General features: G+C 38.0%; 1 long non-coding RNA gene across 1 annotated transcript in view; it reads left to right on the forward strand.

Annotated features, from left to right (window-relative positions):
* The window catches only part of LOC132667424 (uncharacterized), a 32,520-nt gene that overhangs the window by 4,674 nt on the left and 5,771 nt on the right, over positions 1–22,075 (forward strand). Inside the window, exon 2 of the long non-coding RNA XR_009605148.3 lies at positions 16,384–16,669. This is a non-coding gene — a long non-coding RNA (uncharacterized LOC132667424). The remainder of the gene's footprint in view (positions 1–16,383; positions 16,670–22,075) is intronic.

A 22,075-nucleotide genomic window follows, 5' to 3' on the forward strand; every position in this document is an offset into this window, starting at 1 on the left:
GCTATAAAGAGGATTTTTGAGAACATGTCCGCATACTGTAAGGACAATTTTGCTACATTTCTGCTCCTCAGAAACATTTCATCAGTCAAGTCCATGAGCAACTGCCACTGTCCTCCAACTGCAACCCATATTTTATACAGATAATTCAAAGTAAGGGAGACTAGTTGCATCATCAATTTACCTACTCACAAAACAAAGTGTGAAAGTCAAATGTGACATATTTGTCAATATTTCACCACATAGAGATGAAAACGGAAAGGAAAGTAATAAGTGGAGGAATTTTTAGTGTGGCTACCTACAGCTGAGTATGTGTAAGGCAAGTAAACAGTGGCCCAGTATAGACACAGCTGAGGGCACTTAATTAGTGACAATTACAACATTGTTCTAAGCTGCCTGCAACCTTGCTCTTTCCCTTTAGATAAACTCTTTTAAGTAAATACAATGTCAAGAAAATGGACAAGCCCTTTGACTTGCCAGAGAAGAATGAAAGTGGCATATTCTTTTATCAATTGAAACGTGCTTTTTTCAACTAGACTTGTTAAGGGAAATTAGACTTAACGTTTACTAAAAATCCATACAGCTTACAATCTACACATTATTTACACTACTTAGTGTTAAATGTGCAGCAAATAGTCTTTCCGCAAAGAAATTATACTAATAATTATCACATAGAAAATCTTATGGTTAGAGCCTTTCAGAAAATAAATACCTATAAATACAATTTGAGAAATAGTTTCCTGATTCACTGATGTTTAATAATTTATAAGGGAATAAACAATCTGATGCTTTGCTAATTATCATCTGAAGTGAGAACGATGTCCAGGAAATGTTTTGACCAGAGCATGGTGAAATTGATATACATCACCCTAACACATGCTGAACTAAGGTCTGGCTCACATGGATATGATCTCATGTAGAGATCATAACAGGTTATGCATGCATTTCCATTTAAGGCAGTATTCATCTCTAATATGAAAAAAGGTATGTTTAAAAATAATATTAATGGCCAATTAAAGTTATGGGCAGGAAAGGGTATCTAAATAATGTGGAAATAGGGCAGTCAGATTTCACAGGCTTTACAAAGAAACTTCAAACATTAGTCCAAGGAGATATCTATCTATCTATCATCTATCTATCTATCTATCTAATCTATATCAGCTTTTAGCATACCTTTAAATACAAAACAATAATAAATATGCATTTTTAATTACAGGTGACAGAGAAAAGAAACATTAAAATCATAGCTAATTATCTTTAAAAACTGTACTTTTCCTATTCTGCCAACTCCAAAGGTTTAAATCAGTATAGAGGCTATTCTCAAGAAACTGAGAGAGAGGCCATAGGGATTTTAGTTTGCATTTACTGCTTCACAGTAGCCAAAAAATAAATGTTAGCATTTGCTATTTCATAACATCCCGATAACTCTTTCAAAGACATATATGTGGTTGTTGTTCTTGTATTGAGATTGGCATGGGAGGATGCATTTGTTCAGTGCCATTTACCTGTTCTCACCTGGTTCTTTTGAGACCAATGGCACAGGAAGGGCTCTCATACTGACCCCTCTACAAAGTATTCTAGCCAACTTTGGTAACCAGTCTCAATCAATCCACCAACATTCAACAATTCCTTATTTTGCCTTTAGCAAGACATTTTATGTGTGGTTGTATGGGTTTTTCAATGAAAAAAAGAAAAAAAGCCTTCTTATCCGAGAAAGCACTCTGCACCTGGGGTTCTTGAGTATCCTTACAAAATACATACTGCACTGCATTCACCAAGGATGGCTAAAAGTGTGAACTGAATGGGGAGTTTAGGGGAGACAACTTCTATTTTATGGACACATGTTTGCCTTTCCCCACGCTGGCCCTCTGTCAGTGTGCCTCCCTCTCCTCCCCTCCTTCCTTCTCAGCTGCCCTTTGAAACACCTCTCCAATGTCCTCTTCCCTGAGAAGGCTGTCTAGACCAGCCTCAGGGAGAGTTTCGTGCTGCCTGCTCTAAGCTGTCGTGGTGCCTCTTACACACCTCGAATTAAGCCCTTAGCATACTGGATTGTAATTCTAATTGTTGAATCATTAGAGTTGAGGTGTCGCTACCATCTCTGTATCTGCAGCACTTTATCTGCAGCAAGATATTTTTATTAAATGAGTGAACATGTGATGAAAGTCCCTTAGAAGGCATTCCAGATATTTGGATCCCTATAAATCCAAAGATATTCATACTCTAGTTGCTACTATGATCCTTGATTGTTCTGTTTTGGAACGGGGTTTCAAGCAGTTTCAGGTTAGTAGAACGAGACCCCATTTTCCTGATACCACTGCCCCATAGGGCCAAGTCATTTCATAAGACAATAACCAAGGAAGATGTAAATGGGTTGTGGCACAGTCCTTAGCTGACTAGCCCTGAGCAAGTAATTTAATCTCTTTAAGCCCTTTTCCCACCTGTGAAATGGAGATAAATAACTGTGACCTACTTCATCCAACTATATGGATAAGTGCGAGAGTATTTGTAAAGTTGAGCACAGTCCATGACATATTACAAATGCTTACCGCATGTAGCTATTAATAATAATATCATTATTATTGATTAAAGGCAATCCATAACTTCTGGTATACTTTGGAAAAGTCTCAAATGAATAACTTTATTAATTCTCTCATTCAACAAACATTTATTTACAACTGAGTAAATAACTTTTTAGCTATTCAACCTCTCTTCTGGGAAACTAGTGCATACTAGGGGCTGTATGGAATAAGACGTTGTATCAGACCTAAGTGAGTTTATAACCGTCACTCAGATGGTGAGTTTATAACCAAGAAATTGGATAAGAAAAGCATATATATATATATGCTTTGGATATATATATCCATATATATATATATATATGCTTTGGATATATATATCCATATATATATCCATATATATATATATATATATATATATATATATATATATATATAACTGTCATACAAGGAAGAAGGCAAAACATACCATGTGACTGATGAGAACAATGCCATCACTCCTGAAGCCAGCAGTGCTGTCAAGAAATGAGGGTCAGGCATTTTCTTCTCCTTCACCACTTGCATCAACACGACCCGTAGGTCACCTGCAGGATGGAGGGTGGAAGCGGGAGCTCCTCCAGTCCTCTGCCTCCTGTAGAGATAAAAAGAGCCACAAACACTGCGCAAAGACCCTGACTGATGCAAGTCTTGTCTTTGTTGCTTTCCCAGGAAGTGTGATGTGTGTTCAATGGATCTGCTTTTATTGTTGGTGTAAGTCATTGGATGGGAGGGAGTAGGGAATGTTTGACCTATTAAAACAATAAGGATACAAGTTAATTTCTTCCCAAATGATGTCAAAGCTTCTTTTATTTAATTTGGCACACGTCCTGAGGTCACACCAGGCACACACAAGACTTGACAATAAATGCTTTGCTGGTGATGATGACTTCCTTCTGGTCTCACAGAGCAAACGCATTAAAACCCAAGAAAAACTCTAGGACTCCGCTTATTTTTATGGAACTATATTTTTAAGATCCAATCCAAGTGGTCATTAAATGAGGTCAGAGAATAATTGAAATGACCTTAACCTAGAATTTTATTGCCCTACTAACATATTAAAAAATGAACATCAAGAGAAACTCCTTCCCACCAGTTATTACCTTGAAATTATGATCAGCTCACAAGAAAGGGGCCCTCCAAATAAAGCTACGTTAACTCTTTGTTAACAGCACAGTCGCACTACCCGTGAGGTTTTCTTACTTATGAGGAGCACTGAATACATTTCTCCAAGACCTGACTCTGCCCCTACGTTCCTGGTGCCCTGAGGCTCCACATGATTCCACAGCTCTATCATGAGCAGGTCAGAGAATGAATCTTTCCTTCGTGGGCTTGTTTGCCTAAATACGCACTACTTGCTCGATTTTCTGTCTCCTCCAGCTTAAACCATGGCAACACCACATCTGGCAGGTGGCTCTTGAACTGTTCTAGCAGAGCAATGTTAAGAGTTGTGGTTATTCACATTCCTCACGACCAGCAGAGGGAGCGAAAGTGCACAGCAACTCAACTTTAATGAAATAATATCTTTAAGTTCTATTTCATCAACATAAAATCTGCCGGTATGTCTTGGTGAAGAAATATGGCAAGCATGATATATTTGCTTGCTGTCTGTTAATGTTTCTACGTGGGAGGCCACTAAAAATCCACGGGGGAAAGAAAGTCCACCTGACCACAATATTCTACTGTACAAAAATGAAGGAGGAACCAAAGAATCCTGTGGCTATAGGGAAGTGGCAGAGAGGTATCAGTGTCCTGGTTGGGAATGGAACTCACATCTCCTAATTGGACCCCTGGTTTATGATTTCACTCATCCCCATGAAGGTAGATTTAGGGATAACTGATAAGCTTTCAAACAGAATAAAACCAGATTAACTAGCCATGGTCTCCACTGCCCCCCCTCCCTAATTTTTCTCTCCAGCTAAGTTGTCCCTCGCCACCAGCCCACCTGCTGCTTTCCATGAGAGAACATATTCTTCCATCTTAGGGTGAAAGCTGAAGCCTTTCAAATGCACTATACCACATAAGCATTACTCTTCTGTCCTCCGTATCTCTGCTTCTCAGTCTACTCCAGCCCCACTGCCCCCCACCCCCAGTGCGGTTCCTCACACACATCGGGTTTCTCCCATCACAAGCTCTTTGCACTTGCTGTTCCCTCTACCTAGAACATTACTCCCTGAGAGAGCTGCCAGGCTCCCTCCCTCTTCTTCCATTTGCCTCACAGATTGCAACTTCCTTGACCTTATTTTAATTGCAAACCATCCCCTTTCCACTTTCCCTCCTGCTTTATTTTCCCCATCTGACATACTATGTTGTAGGACTTACTATCCACTTGTTTACTGTCCTCACAGTACAGGGATTTCTGTCATTTTGTTCACTGCTGTTGAGTGAATGAGCAAATGTGTGAATGAATGAATAAAAGAGTAAGTGAGCCTTAAATTTAGTTACATATGCAGCATTCAAAGCAAAGAAATGCAAGTTTCCTCTAACGAAAGTGACATTAAATACACATCGTGGTTCTTTCAGTCTTACCTAAAAATAATTTGCTTCCATCAGTGCTTCAAGGTCACTGTATTGATTGAGGCTCCTACTGTTTGACTCTGAGAGCAAGTGTGTTCATAACTTTATCATATTGCCACAAGTATTACTTCTTTTGTAAGATAATGCTCCAGTCACCTCCTTCTACCATGATGTCTAATTACCTCTCTTGGGGTCTCACATTCCTTTGTGAAAAGCTAACATTAGCTGATATATAACACTCATCATAGTCTTTGCATGTTTGGTATGTGTGACCAAATGCCCTTTAATATGTTCCATACTAATATTATATGAATATTAGTGAATAGCATACATTTCTATGGGACCTCTTAAGTAAATATGTATTTAGTTGGTTATGTTTTATGCATATTTAGAATTTGTTTGCATTATCCAACTTCACATGTATTATTTACCTGGTGGGAATATCTAGCTTTCGTTCACTCTATTTTATCCTATGGATAAATTCACATATGTTTTACAATATGCATAACATTTCCACTAAATCATCCTGATGTCTGGTATATTTATCACTTTTTATGAGGTGCTTATCTACACTGAGGCATTTACTTAATCACTCGTTCTTTGTTTATTTCCTTTTTGCCTTTCCTCACTGAAAACAAGTATCTGTTGGGGGAAAAAAAAAAAAAAGATGTGTGAGAGTCTCCAGGAAAGCAAGCTCTACAAAGAGACATAGCAGATTATTCCTGAAGAAAAATTCATGTGTTAAAAATCAGTAAAGCATAATTAATTTCTCAAAAGTTTTCTGTTTTCCTTTACAGCTTATAAAAAGAAAACTCTCATATTATGGTCACAGGGAAATCTAAATGCATAATCTTCATTATTTTATTCTCAGTTTTAATTGAAGCAATTAAAGTTGTTAAGTGTTTAATTGCTTCCTATTTCACACTTAAAAATCTGGTCATTTATTTTTAAAGTTAAGTCGGAAGGACTAAAATTGGCAATAATTTAGAAGCTAAAGGAGGTGGATGAATAATTTGGTTGTATTTTCCTGTTCAATCAGCATCTCATGGGAGTTTAGAAATAATTCTATTTATCTTTCTTATGTGAGGCTAACATAGTTGACCTACCGCAAGCCATTATATCCAACTAGTTTGCTGATTTGTTTGCAGACTATTTGATTATGTTCTTATTTTTTTCATTAAAATTTTTATGAAAGCTAAGTGGCAATTTCATGTTGGAGAAATAAAGCGGTGAAAATCACTATCATATATCCATCATTAAACCAGAGCACTTGCGACATCGTGCTCCAGTATTATCACAGCTTAGTGCACCAATGCTTCCAACTTGTGTAAAAATCTTTTAAGAGGCATTTTGGACGGGAGTTTCTCTACTATGTCTACACTAAAGGAATGCACGTGATTGCTGTTAAAATTGCAGAACACTTTTATATCTGTTGGAAATCTAAAGAGATTCATTTTTATGGATTCTCTGTCTTAGAAGACGGACATTTAGGATGTTTAAATTTCATTTTGAAATATCTGTTGCCCACAAGAAGTTGCCAAAATAGAGAGGCCCTGTGTATGCTTTGCCCAGCTTCTCCCATGGAAAAAACTTGTATAATTGCACCACTTTAATGGATTTTTAAAGTGAAAAGACTTTTGACCAGCCCGTGACTTCTGAGGCAGGACCCTTACAAAGACACAAAATCCAGCCCCACTGCTTGTCTCTAAGAAGCAGAAACCAAATGTCGTGATTCTTTGGGTAGCCTCAGAATTTCGGCTACAATGTTCTGTATTTCCATCTGGCTTCCTCAAATGAGTTCGGCCCATAATTTGACACATTAGCCAAAGAGAAAGGCAGGAACAAACAAGCAGTGGTGATTAAATATCTCTTCGCTTTACTCCTGGAGAGATGTTAATGAGAACTGTGATTTCTGAGGCTTATGAAGGACATTAATTTGTGAATTTCTGGGTACTTTAGAATGGTCATAAGCATGAGGACAAAGTCTGTCGCATATCTGTCCATCATGAAACTATTCTTCCGAATTTTATAGTCTAGTATTTATGTAGCCATTTCTCTAGTGAAGACTGAAGATTTTTTTAGTCGACTCTTCTTTTTCTTAGATAGAATAGAGAGTTACTTTATCTGAAAAGATGGGTTCTGCCTTGTCTGATGAACTGCTGGGGAAAAGTGAAGTTGATTCAGAAGTGACCTTGCTGCCCTCTTTTATTTTTTCTTTTTGGTTCTGAGTCCAAGAACCTTTAACCTTTCTGTCTTGGAATGAATTTGGCCTGTCTCATTCTGTGTATAATCTCCTGGGTAGCTCACTTTTGGGTTCAGTATAGGACATAATACCAAAACTTTGTGACTGGAGCAATTAAAAACAAGGTAACCTCAAGGAAATAGAAATTAAAACACATTCATTGAATATCCACCACAATGGTTAAAAATGAAAACAAACAGAAAATGCCAAATATTGGGAGGAGGTAGAGGAACTAAAATGCTCGTGTGTTACTGGTGTGAGTGTAAATACTTATAACCACTCTGGAAACTGGCTCATCTGCTAAATCTGAACATATGCACACCCTATGACCCAGAAATCCTGCTCTTAGCTCTATCTCCAGCAGGAATGTATGTGTGTATGTGCATACTTTCATCAAAAGAGATGTACTAGAATGTTTATAACAGACTATTCAGAATAGCCCCCCACCCCCTTCTCCAAGGAAGGAAACTATTCAATTGCCTGTCAGCAGCAGAATGAATGAGATGTGCTGTGTTCATCAACGGAACACTGCACAGCAGCAAGAAGGAACAAACATAATACATGACAAATGTGAATGAATCTCATAAACGTGATAGAGAATGAAAGAAGCCAGACACCAAATAATACATCCTGCATAATTCCATTTATTTAAAGTATAAAACTAAGCAAAACAGGAGAGTGGTTACCCTTGGTGAGGAGGGTTAGTGACAGGAAGGGGCCATAAGGAGAACTTCCGGGACACTGGTCATGCATGCTCTGTTTCCAGGCATGGTATAGGGGTGCTCTGTCTGTAAAAGTTGATCTTCTTATACACATGACTTAGGACTTTCTCTGATAATATTACCCTTGAGTAAAAGGTTAAGAACAAAAATGAGGTATAGTCTCCTGCTGGCTTTCTCTGTCTTCTAGCCCTCCTTCAGACTGGGTCCTAGTCTTCTCCAACTTCCTTTATACTTGGACCTGGCGCTACTCAGTGTGTGTTCTCTTTCCAGGTGGTACTTGCCTGCTCAGCATGGCCATCTCTGTCCCAGGAAGAGGGCAGTGCCATTGGGAAAGGAGAAAGGAGAGCCACGACCAAGTGTGAAGGTCTCCCCAGCCCTCCAAAGGGTTAATGGGACCTGACAAAGGAAACAGAAAGGTCCTTGTGTGTGTAGGATTTAAATTATGATTTGTGAGGATCTGCTTCAAAATGAAATTTCCCCCAGTGAAAGTTAAAAGGATAAAAATAATCTTTACTCAAAAAAATCATTTATAGTCTTCTTAAAATACTTATGTCAACTCTTTTACCACTTCAGGAATACCATCTCCTCCTCATTTTCTTCTCTATTGATTGATTGATTTGAGAGAGAGATAGCATGTGAGTGTGGGAGAGGGCCAGAGGGAGAGACAGAGAATCCCAAACAGGCTCGCACTCAGTGCAGAGACTGATGAGGGGCTTGATCTCATGACCCTGGGATCATGACCCGAGCTGAAATCAAGAGGTGGACACTCAACTGACTGTCATACAGGTGCCCCTCTCCTCTTTGTAAAAATTGTTATTTGGGAACACCTGGGTGGCTCAGTCGGTTAAGCATCGGACTCTTGATCTCAGCTCAGGTCACGATCTCACAGTTCATGAATTCAAGCCTCACATCAGGTTCTGCACTGACAGCATGGAGCCTGCTGGGGATTCTGTCTCTCCTTCTCACTACTGCTCTCCTGTTTGTGCTCTTTCTCAAAAATAAAAAATAAATAAACTAAAAAATTGTTATTTTAAAAGTGATTTTTCTCCACTTCTTTTCAGGCATAACAATTTTAATTAGTGTCCCATTTTCCTTTAAAAGTGGTGACTACAGATAGGACAGGAAATGATTTTGCCCTTGTGGTGCACAATAGTGTGGCTTGTAGAGAATTATCCAATATCATTAGCCTGGGAGAGGTTCCCTCTCTTCTAATTTTGTGCCAGTTCTATATTTTTTTTCTGTGACCTTGGTCCTAACAGCAACTTAGAATACATATTCTTTCAATACTTCTTTATTGCACACCCTCTTGGTGTCAGGCACCATTATAGGCACTGAGGACATAATGATGACAAAACAGATAATTAAATGGATAATATAGCTCACTGTAGCTGAGAGCTTCCCATAAATAACAAGAAGCAAGATACTATCAGAAAGAAATTAGGATCATGAAGAAAATAAATCAGAATGATAACAAAGAGCACATGGAGGCAGGGGACCAGAGACTCCTTTAGCTGGATTGGATGCAGAGGGAAGGCCTCCTCGAGCAGGTAATGTCTGAGCTGAGTCCTAGGTGACAAGAAACAACAGCCATGAGAAGACTGTATGTACCTAAGATAGCATCAGACACAGGCTGCAAAGAACATCAATTACCTGCCTTCTTCAGACCAGCTATATATGTAAATATATATGTCAAATATATAAATCATTGAAAAATACTTCTGAGAGGCCAACATTTAAGATGGTGAGTTGAATTGAAGGAAAATATAGGGGTGAATAAAATATGAGATTGCAACAGAGTTAAAATAGCCTTATGTGATTAACACTCTGTTCCTATATTAAATGAAGAAAAAAATATTTCCATTTATAAGTATTAGGGACATATACATAAATCCATAGAAAGTTACAAGCTATCGATCTAGTAACTAAAGAAAATTATTTTTTTTTGAGTATATTTCCCATGCTGCACTTTTCATCTCTGTGACTTATTTACTTTGTACCTTCTAATCCCTTTCACCTATTTCACCCATCCCCCACCCCATGTCCTTCCCCTCTGGCAACCTCTGGTTTGTTCTCTGTATTTATGCGTCTGTTTCTTCGGTTGTTTGTTCATTTGTTTTGTTTTTTTAGATTCCACATATAAGTGAAATCATATGGTATTTTCTTCCTAAGGAGAACTCTTGAAAACTGTCTTTGGATAATAACACAAAATCATGAATTGGTAATTTTTAAAATTCCAATAAGTGCTAACTCAGCAGACCTACATGTTGGATTTGGTAATCAAACTAAATACTACTATTTCTGGATGTAAGACGTAATTGGTCAATTGCTTTGAAAATTTAGGCCTTATGATTTATTAAAAATCACTAGGAAACGGATGATGAAAAACGAATGAAGTTTCTGAAAATGTTTTTCATTTTTCTGAAAAATACTTTCATTATCATTATCTTTAGCAAATTTAATCTAAAAATCACCTACTTTTTCTGAGCTTTGAGTCAAAAATAATAAAACACTGTAGAATCTGGGAGAATTTCTGTATTGGCCAAGAGAATTTTGAAGCAGTGAAGTCTGATAAGAAAGGAAGTGAGGGGTGAGCGAAGGTCTCCAGCCAAATGGGACAGAAGAAAGAACCCAACTAGTTGTGACAAATAGAGAGAGAGCAGCTGCTGACCAGCTTTGTGACCTTATTTATTACCTGAGGAGGAGAGCTGGCCAATGACAGAAAGGAGGAAAACCATATCCTCCCTTGGGGACAAGGTATAAAGATCAAGGGATCTGTGAAGTCTTGCATGTCCCGCAATGATGATGACGGTAATAATGACCACAGCAGTCCCTAGAGTGTGACACCAAAGTGAAGGGGAGGAAAAACATACCCACAAGGAAATGAGCATTTTGCAGCAGATGGAAAGCCTTCATTTGATTTCAAGTTCTTTTGACAGGAAACCCATGCTTCTCCTAGATTACAACGGTATCCCTTCCCATCATATCCCTTGGTTAGAACAAAAGTTAGGGGATGTGCATGGGATTTTCTTTAAGATTCTTTTTACTGGAGATGATGGGGAGGGGGCACCCATACACTGGCAGCTCTTCCCTTCCCTCTGTGAAAATATACCATATCCCTATATTAAGAAAAGAAAAGCATAGGAGAGAAGAGAGTTTGGCAGATGTTACCATAATGCAAAAATTATACTGAGTAAAAGGAAAGTCCACTCTCAGGGTACGCTCTCTCTCAACTCCATAAGGTGTCAGACGAAAAGATATTCTGACTGTTAACTCAGACTTACATTCTGTTTTTCCTTGTCATCTTCTCCATCACTTCTCAATCATGAATTAATCATAGCATTGGCCACATTTTACCGTGTTTTGAATCCATTTTCATGGATCTCTCTATCCATTTGAATAAATATTCTCTGATATATATCATATCACAAAGAAAGGACTTTCTAAACTGTAAAATCTTAAGCAGAAGATGAAAAAAAGCACATGGAGAATTTGGGGTCCAGGAGTAAGGCTATTATTGTACATTCTTCTAAAGGAAGCTGAAGCATACACATCCAAAGATAGATTTGGGTTTCATTCTTTTTGATTATTGCAAAAAAAATTGTGAAACTGGGTAAAAGTTTGTCTTTTATTTTGGAAGCAATAATACTCATAAAAAATACTAAGTGTGGGCTACAAAAGGCCACCCATGCACTGATGTGTCATATGAAGTGAGGACCCCACAAGAAGGTAGAAACTCTGCACACTGAAACCCCACCTCAAAAAAGAGGATAAATGATAGCTGCTTTAAAAAACTCTTTTGCCTGCAAGGTTTTCAGGACCCAAGACACTACTGAAATAAAGAGTTTACGAAAGCAGTCAGAGCCAATGTTATATTGCACATAGCAGCTGCCACTGAGTCTCTGCTTATGGAAGGTGTGAAAGCGATGCTCACACATTGGTACCCACAGCCATAGCCTCCCTAGAGGACAGCGGTTGGCAGCAAGAGTCATCTGTGCAAAGAAGTGACTCACACTGAACCGAAGCAGTCAGCCAGGGCAGGGAGCCATGACTCATCACCGGGACCTCTCAGCTGCCCCAATCTCCTTCTTCCCCTCCCAAGGCAAACCATTTGGAAAAGACTGGATGTTTTCTCAGTATGAATTAAACTCAAAAGATAGATATTTATTTTTATTTCTATCATTCAGTCCACTTACGCTTAAGAGACTGTTATTTTGGATGCCACATTGCTGAAGCAACTAAAATTCCCAAGCAGAAAATATCTGGAAATAAGACATAATTCTGCTTAAGCACCATTCCATTTGGATACTAGTCAGATTTTGCTGTGTTCTCTGCAATAACATTGGATTTGAGAAGTCAGAAAACATAGGTTTATTTTAGGATCATGTATTAAACATATGACCTTCATCAAATCATTTAACCCGCCTCTGTTTCCTGATTTGTAATACAGGAATCATTGCATTTGCCCTGCTTACCTAACAGGGCTGCTATGGGTATAGTATTGAATAATCACTTGCCATTAAATCACTTGTCATTAATAAAATACTATTTAAATCCAAGGCTGTTTTCTCAAAGTGAGTTCTCAGCTCAGACCTCAGTCTTGCCAATAACTTCTTGGACCTTTTCTTTCACCCAGGCTGGCATGGATCCTTCCTTCTTCAGCAGCACCATGCCGAATGGAGCTGTGCACATAAGCCACTCAGCTGGAGGTTACATCTCTGGCCTCCATACTGTGCCTGTGGAACAAAGTTCTGACCAATGATATGTGATCCCAATGCTTGGAGCCACTTTCTGGTTGTTTAAAGGTGGCTTATGTCCTCCCCTCCCCCAGCCCCTCACCTCTTGCTCTCTGGATTTTAGTCATTATAGAGATGAAATGGCCATCTCAAACCACAAAAAGAGAAGCAACATGTGAGACTGGCAAGCAGTGGGATGGAAAGAGCTCCAGTCTTAAACCCTGTGGAGCTGCCATAGCAGCCCCAGGCTATCGATGCTCAGACTATTAAGTAAGAGACAATAAACCAGTTGGCTTAAGTTGCTATTGTTCTGGAATTTGTTACAGCAATATCCTAATGGATACATTCTAATTAATTTTAATTGATTTTATGCCCAGCTCTACTGTAGCACTTATCACTGCATAAGAAGTGGGGAAGGAAGGTTCATTTAACAATAGGGGAAGGATGGTGTATCTATCCAATGGACTATTATTCTAGCATTTAAATCTAACAGTAGGGGAGCTCTTCTGATCCTAAAGCCAGTCCCTGTACTTGCACTTTGGATTTGATCTTTTCTAACCCCTCAGAAATTTACATTACCAATTATACCCTCTCTCATAAATTCAACCATTTTTTTTCAGAGAAGTCCTTTTCTCGGCATCTTTTTTAGAAAAATATTCCCAGATTCCCAACCATAAATTTCTTCACTTGTAAAATAGGGTAAATTAAAGAATTACTGCTGAAAAATGTTCTTAAAGAATATTTTTCTCTGTCTCATTTGGTGGAATGATGGGTGATTGTGTTCAATACTGGCCACATCTTTTGAGTCTCTTGTGGGCTCAATCCTTAGAACCACACTTTGGGTGATCTCATCTAGTCTTCTGTGCCTTTAAATAACATTTAAATGGTGATGATTCCCAAGTCTATATATCCAGTTCCAGCCTCCCTGTTTAGTTCTGGAAGTGTGTATACAGTTGCCCACTTGACAGCTTTTGACTGGTGTTCCAGACTTCTGAAATTTAACGTGTCCCAAACTGAACTCTTCATCTTCTTCCCCAAACCTGCTTTTCTTGCAGTATAACAACTCCATCCTTCCAGTCGATGTAGTGAAAAATCCCAGCCTTATGTTTTGATCACTTCTCATGCTTTCGTCACTGTTGACTTGGCCCAAGCTGGTCTTATCTCTTGCCACATTATTGCAGTGATCTTTTAACTTGTCTCCCTGTTTCTGCACTCTTGCACCTATCCACCCCCTTCAATCTAGTCTCCACACAGCAGCCACACCAAAACAAAATTAATATCATGACATTTCTCTGCTCAAAATCTTTCAATGGCTTCTATCTCATGTGGAATAAAATCTAAAATCTTTCTCTACAAGGCTCTATGTGATAAGGGGCTATTGGACACTTTGATTTTATCTGTCACTTACTCTGCTTTGGTCACTCTGAATTTCTTGCTATTCTTTGAACACAAAACCATTATGCTCCTGCTTCTAGATCTTTGCATTTGCGATTTCCATTTCCCAGAATCTTCTGCCGGATGTTGGCATGGCTTACATCTTCACTTCCTTCAGAGCTTTGCTGAACCCCATATAAAATATCACACATATATCCACCCACATATCCCCATTACTCTCTGGTACACACCTTCATTTGTTTCATAACATGTGTCGCTATCTGACATATTCTCTGTATTAATTTATTTGTAGATTTATTGCTTGTCTTCTCTCCACGACAGCAAGGTCTTTCTTTGCTTTCCTTTTCCCTGCTATCTCTTCAATTTTCAGAATAACCCAGCACATAAATTTTCTTGGGTGAATGAACAAATTAGTGCATTTCTATTTCAAGGATCTTCTATATATTTTCTCATTTGGCAGTCTGTTTTACACTTAATTATCTTAACATGTGAATATATTCATCTTATTTCTAACTATAGCAGACTGAGAAAACAATCCCTTAAAATAGTGTTAGAATTCCTTTGAAGGATGTGAGTGCTTTGGAAAACAATATTTTATAAACTGATTGAATTGAAAAGTATAACCATGTCAGCAAGAGCTGGCAGAAGACAAACAACAAAAGGATTAAACTGCTCTGCATTTGAAATTTGGAGCAATGGAAAGACAGAAAAATAGGAGAAGAGGGGAGAGTATAAATAAGAGACAAGCAAGCAAATAGGCAGGGCACGGCAAAGGGTTTATGATCTAAATGTTAAGGTGAAGTTGTTTGAGTTTCTGTTATATAAGCCACTCTCTTTCTGCCCCAAATCTTCAATAAAGTCTGCTAATTCCAAAAGGGTCTTTTGTCAGTAGATGGTATATGCGGTGTGTGCACGTGCACGTGTGTGGAAACAAGGAAACGAACTGCATTCTGTGTTTGGGCCAATGTAACACCAGGGTGGAAAGTATAGAAAAACAGCACGTGGTAGATCAATGAGAATGCAGTGGAGGCAGGGGGCACCTGGGTGGCTCAGTCAGACTCATGATCTCAGGTCATGATCTCAAGGTTTGTCCTGAGGGGTTTGTGAATTCAAGACCCGTGTTGGGCTCTGTGTTGACAGCGCAGAGCCTGGAATCCACTTCAAGTCCTGTGTCCCCCTCTCTCTCTGTCCCACCCCCAGTCATGCTTGCTCTCTCTCTCTCTCTCAAAAATAAATAAACATTAAAAAAAAAAAAGAATGCAGTGGAGGCAGGACTAAGCACCAAAGGTGACCCTGTGTGAGTGAGCCCTACTCCAGTTGACAAGCACCTTTATGAGGATATTGGGCTCTGAGTCAGTCTTCCATTGTACTGACAGAGTAGAGAGGCCTCAATGGTCCTCTGTGTTCCTTGACCAAACTTTCCTTGCATATAAAGCCTCTTTCAATGCAAACCTTTACAGAAATGTGACTTGAAGACAGATATTATCTTTTCAGACAGAAACAAAAACAAAATAAAAAAAAAAGCAAAACAATGTCATTATTGTCATCTAGAAAGTTATTTATTCCTTTTAGTTAAAGAAAGGTTTTTTTCCCCTTCTATATTTGTTTCTATGCCTTCAGGTTCCTTTTATTTTCCTTAAAAAGAGAAGAAAGCCAGAGTTAATGTGGCAAAGCAGGTCTAAAACTGAGTACATGAAGAATGTTCCTCATTGTCTACATATATTCTTTCTGTGTAAATGCCAATAGAGAAATGTATGCATATTAGGAATGGACTTACCTGGACAGTTCACATAAAAATTTTACTACTAGTCTGATTATTAGACTTTCTTCTAATTATAAGTTCAAAGAATTATTTGTGTAAAAATAGAAAGTTGAAACATTATTTTTGCTACCGACTCCATAGCAACTTTTTCTCACCAGTAGCTTCATGTCAACTGCATAGGATTTTTATGGGTAATTCAAACCTCACTGCAAAAAGCTCTAAGCTACTGTCCAAAGACCTTTTGTAGAAATATGACAGGAAACATTATTTGAAACAAGCATGCCATTATCTGGATTTCAAAAATGTATTTTAAAACAATAGATTTTGATGTAAAACAATTTGATACCTTAATAGGTTTAAAGTCATAATTGAATACATTTAACATATCACACATCTCAGAATTATCCAGCTGTGATACACTATGATTATGCTATTGTTTAAAAATACGTAATATAACTTGTAGATCTAAGATGGTGGCCTACAGGAGAGCCCCTGACCTTGGAACTGATCATGCAGTTGGTCGGCTGCTCCACTGACCTTAGAAGAGTGACTAATTAATGATACAAATATCAGAGCTTCAGAAGGATTTGCTGCTTCAACTATCCTGGGTTCTGGCAAGCCGGATTTGTGCCCTATTGGAGCCACGGCCACCTGTGCTGTTTCCTCTAGCATTTTGGAAATAAAATGGAAATGGAGTCTGAGGAAGGAATGCTTGGCTCAAATAACAGCTCTTACCTTCATCAACACAGGTGAGAGATCTTCCCTAGTCCCTTTGTTGTAATCATTCATTTCCATGATGACTGGTCCTCCACTGCCACCATCATCCCTTCTCTTTCATTCTCTTTTACATGACCCACTAATTCAGAAATAAAACATTTAGAACAGTGCCATAATCGCCACTTTCATCAAACTTTTCATTTCATGCAATGCTACCCATTAGTATCCTCTAAACCAAAGAAAAGTGACAATTTGGATTATTCCAACAGCATCTAGATTTTTCTCATTTGTCTTTATTCTGTACTTGGATTCTTCCCTGATCTGTTGTCTGATGTTGGACTGCCCACCAAATAAGGTCAGTTTCAATCACCAAATTATGTTATATGGTCATGGAAATTAGCACACTTGTTTTCACAGACAGACTGCTAAGTGTTTAAATCTTAATTTTGCTAAATTGTATCTTTTTAATTAATGATTCGTGATTTGTTTTAAGTTAAATTGAACGAGGAAATGCAAGTGTCTTTCACTTTGTGTTACCATCTGTAAGTCATTTTGTCTATAACAAAGAGAAAGACAAACAGAGAAAACGTACATTCTTCATTCTTTTGCCCATTATTTGGGGGGGGGGCAAGAACTTTGCTTATTATTAGCTTTATTATTCCCAAATACAAATACATTTAACCCCTCAAATAGAAATTAGTAGTGGCAAAAATCTTCATAATCCACAGACTCTGAAAACTTTCTAATTGTAAGTGCAAAGAAAAACTTTGTGAAACAGTATTACTTTTGCTGCCCAAATTTAATTCTTTCAGAGACACAAAGGGAGGACCCATCACACCCCTAAAAATGGTCAGTTTATTTTTGAAATGTTTTTAAATGATGAGAGAGGAGTATATATTTAAAAGTGGAGTACTGAATTCACACAGAGAGGAGGGTAATTGTAGCAACCCTGGAGATATTTGTGCTTTGAAGCAGTGTTGTGGGGGCAGGGCGGGCAGTTGTCTTCTGAAAATATGCAGTGGAGTTTGCCAGAATATACCAAGATGGGGAATAAAATTAAGAAATGGCACAATAATAATGATTTTCAAAACTTGTAATAATTTCCATGCTTGTCAGTCCCACAAGTGAAATCACTAAGGCTTCAGACCTCCCATGCCTGCCTTTCTTGTGAGTAACTCCCTCCCTTAGATGCTTCGGGGACTTATGGTGTGGCTTTCCTGGCCATCACCTCTTCATCAACATCCTGTTCATCTTGTGACATTGCCCTTTGGTCATTGATAATTTTAATCCATCTCTCTAGGAATGGTCCTAGAGACCTTTCCTTTCTGTTGGGCATCATGCTGAGGTGGGGACAGGGCCTTTCCCTACCCAGCAGTGAAATTTTCTTGACCAGAGAACATGCAGAAGCTGAGAGCCTTCAGTTTCATAGAGTCCCCAGCATTAAAACTTTTTTTATTCTATTTTTTTATAGCAAATAATTTGCCTAAGAAATTTATACAGTTTTCTGCAAGGGTTATATCAGAGTATTATTCATTCATTCATTCATTCATTCACTCATTGTTTATACGTTATTTATGTAGAATCTACTATGTGCCAAGCCCTTGCTCATGCCATTGAATAGGATGAATGAACATGACCTCTCCTCTAAAGCTGATTTTCTAACAAAGATCGCCAGATCGGAAACACTTACATTAAATTAATTTCAATAGTCTATGTGCAATGTAGGAAACAAATCTAAGTGTGGATGGAGATCAGTGAGAGAGGAGACCTGTGACATCTTTCCATAGGGAAGGCATTGGGCAGGGAAAGGAAGGTGGACAGGGTAGGTACACAGGGAAGGCATCTCTGAGTCCCACTAGTGCTGCAGCCTGGGGAAGGCAGGTGGCAATGCACTTGCTGTGTGTGGAAAACTGAAGGTAAATTGGTGTAGCTGGAGAATAGTGAGGCAGAGAGGGGTGCAGAATGAGGTCAGAGCGTGGGTCCAGGCAAGATCATGCAGGGCCCAGCAGGTCATGGCAGGTGGTTTGGTTTTCAGCTCTTACTTCACACTAGTGTAAAAGAAAACACATTCATCAAAATCTGTGTGTTTATATCATGAATTCATTTGAAAATAGAGTTTGCTAGTGTGACTCATGTACCATTGTGTGCTAATGCCACAGTGGAGCCAACTGTCAAACTGAGGAATGGCCACACATTAGCAACTTCTAGAAAATGTATAAGGTACTAATTCTAGACACAAACCAGCTGATACTCATACAGAATTAAAAAAAAAAAACAAGAGAAAAATAGAAATGAATTGTATTGGTTCTCAGTGCTTTGTTCCGACACAAAGATAACACACTTTAGTTTTTCAGGATCAAGGTTATGTGCATCAGTCTATGGATTGGTATATGGAAACATGATTCCTACAAAATGTGTCATGTGAGACGAGAATTTCACTTAAGCAAGCACTGCACATCAATATCACTGAAAAAAAGTATACTAGCAGGTAATGCCAGGAGGTACTCTAACCAAGAAAGCCTGGTGAAGTTATCTCCTCAGAAGAGTAAGTCATTATGTCAACTATTCTAACAGAAGGGGCATTTTTTTTTGTTTGTTTTTCAGTAAGTGTTTATTTTAATTCCAGTATAGTTAACATACAGTGTTATGTTACTTTCAGGTATACAATACAGTGATTCAACAATTTATATATATGTATACATATATACATATATGTACATATACATATATATACATATAATACGTATATATGTATGTATGTATATATAGTATATATATACCACATCTTCTTTATCCATTCATCTGTCGATGGATACTTGGACTGCTTCCATAGGTTGCCTATTGTAAATACTGCTACAGCAAACATAAGGGTGTATATATCCTTTCAAATTAGCATTTTCCAATTCTTTGGGTAAATACATAGTCGTATGATTACTGAATCACAGAGTAGTTCTATTTTTACATTTTTGAGGAACCTCCATACTGTTTTCCAGAGTGGCTGCACCAGTTTGCATTCTCACCAGCAGTACACAAGGGCTCTTTTTTCTCCACATCCTTGCCAACACTTGTTTTTTTGTTTTTTTTCCTTGTGTCTTTTTTATTTTAGCCATTCTGAGAGGTATGAGGTGATCTCATTGTGGTTTTGATTTGCATTTTCCTGAAGATGATGTTGAGCATCTTTTCCAGAAAGGGCATTTTTAAATAAAGCATTTTACTAGGAAAATTTTGTCCTATTAACTGCTATTTATGCCTATGTATAAATGTCTACGTGTAAACTATTCTTCAAAAAGTTTGGGATAATTGGGGAAAGGGACCTAAATCTTGAATTTGTATTTCCTCCATGACTTTATTGCTATTTGGAAAGTCAATACAATAAGTAACACAAATATGCTGAGGTATCCTGAGGTCTCTTACAATATTAAACCAATAGGTATTAAGGAGGAGAAATTTAACCCACATGTCCTGATTAGCTAAGAATTAGCTAGTCATTTGTAAGAGCCATTTGATATCAAAATATCTTGTAAGATTTTTATAAACTTTGTTTCTTTAAAGCAAAAATATCTATTGTAAGGGTAAACAAAACTTGAAGGCACATCTACTTTAACAATCAAATAAAGAAAAAACAAAGCAGCAAACGCAAAAGCCATTCATTAGCATGATGAAAATATTTCACAACTGAACTTTCTCAAATTGTTCACAGCATTCCCAAAGGAAAAAATATAGTCATTTGAGAACTGTGCACATCGGCAATTCTCTAAGTTTTGATGCAGGTGTGGCTTTCTAGCCAATCGCATCTCATCCACTCATTTATAATTTGATGGGTAGGGCATGGAACGGAAACTTCCTGTTAAATGCCAACAGCTGCTATGATTGATCCATTCCCCACCCCCAAACAACCACAAAACTCCCTACAGACCTGGCTGTGATCTCAGACCGGTGCAATAAGAATAGGAAATTTCTGACAGAGCAGAATTAAATTTTCCCAAACAGCTATGTAGTAAAAATTAACTTGCTCTTTCCTTTAAACTAAATGAAACAAAGTAGAAAGTATTAACTTCACTAAGCATGGGACTTCATAGTAGATGGGCCTGACTAACAGGTCTTTTGTGACCTGTTACAAATGGGAGGAACATCTTATAGTTTGGCCCTTAAGTGAATCTGGACAAAGAAACAAATACAGGGGTATAAAATATACAAGTCAGTTGAATCTTTTTTAAATATAAAGAATATAATTGCCAATGTTTCATGACTCAACCTTTAGGATCTAATAATCATATATGTTTTTGGTAAAGGATTAAATGTGAGACCTAACACTAACTGTCCCTATATTTTTTAAATAATGTATATAAAAAAGTTTTAAGGCCAAAAATTTTACTATAAATGTTAAAAGTATTTGCAGTCCATTAAACATTTAAAAATATCATTTAAAAATTATTTTAGGACAAATGCTAGGTCTGGGAGCTTGTCCACATCCCACTCTCCACACCCTGGTGGTCACCCTCTGAGTCAGTCCACTTTTGGGTCCTCCCTTTGCCTGCTACCATCATGATACCCTGGAAGATGCACAATTTTAATTCTCAGTTGTGCCCAGAATTCTTCCTTGGGCCTATGACGACCTCTGGCTTATTGACAGCTACGGGCAGCCCATGGAGACCTAACCCTTCTCTGTTTTAAGCTAGCCGTGTTGCCATTTCTACTCTCCTCTTGGCACAGGGCATTCTGCAAGTGTCCTGAAAGGATAGCAAATGAAAGAGCACATGCATTGGCTTCCCATTCAAACCACCTCCTTTCCGTGATGTTCAAATGGACATTGGCATTTGACTCCAAGACTTCCATCCCCTTCTCTCTGGCTTCTCCTCTCGTGCCCCAGGAAAGGCTTGCATAATAGTCTAGATTTTTCCCTGCTTTATTATCTATTCTGTGGTCAGTCTTTCAGGCTTTGATTCATTTGAAACATACAAACTTTTCCCATTTGTCACTAAAGTCTGGCTTTTGCAAATCAAAAGTACTTGTTTTAGCCTTTTAATTAAGAATGGATTCAACAACCTCTGTTGTGAAATATACAGTCAAGCAATGATTCCCTTGGTCTTGTCAGCTCCCCACCCCACTTCCACAAGGCAATGAATTCCACTGATCCATTGCATAGGTCTACTCTAAAAAGGGGATTGCCACATAAAACATTGGTTTGATGTTTCAAAAATGTGTCTCTGGTACCAACCACTAGAAATAGAATTGTTGAGTTGAAGGAAATGTGTTTTTTATCTGTTATTTATAAACTATAAAGGTGTTTTAACTCTAATCATTTCCATTGTAATCTTATCCACTATTCATTAAATACTTATAATACATGTTACTAAATTATCCTCCAGGAGCATATGATGAATATCCTTTTTAAAACCCTAACACATGTTAATATAAAATATGGATACATGTTTTAA

Source organism: Panthera onca, chromosome B2 (genome assembly GCF_046562875.1).
Source record: "Panthera onca isolate mPanOnc1 chromosome B2, mPanOnc1 haplotype 2, whole genome shotgun sequence".
Lineage (NCBI taxonomy): Eukaryota > Metazoa > Chordata > Mammalia > Carnivora > Felidae > Panthera > Panthera onca.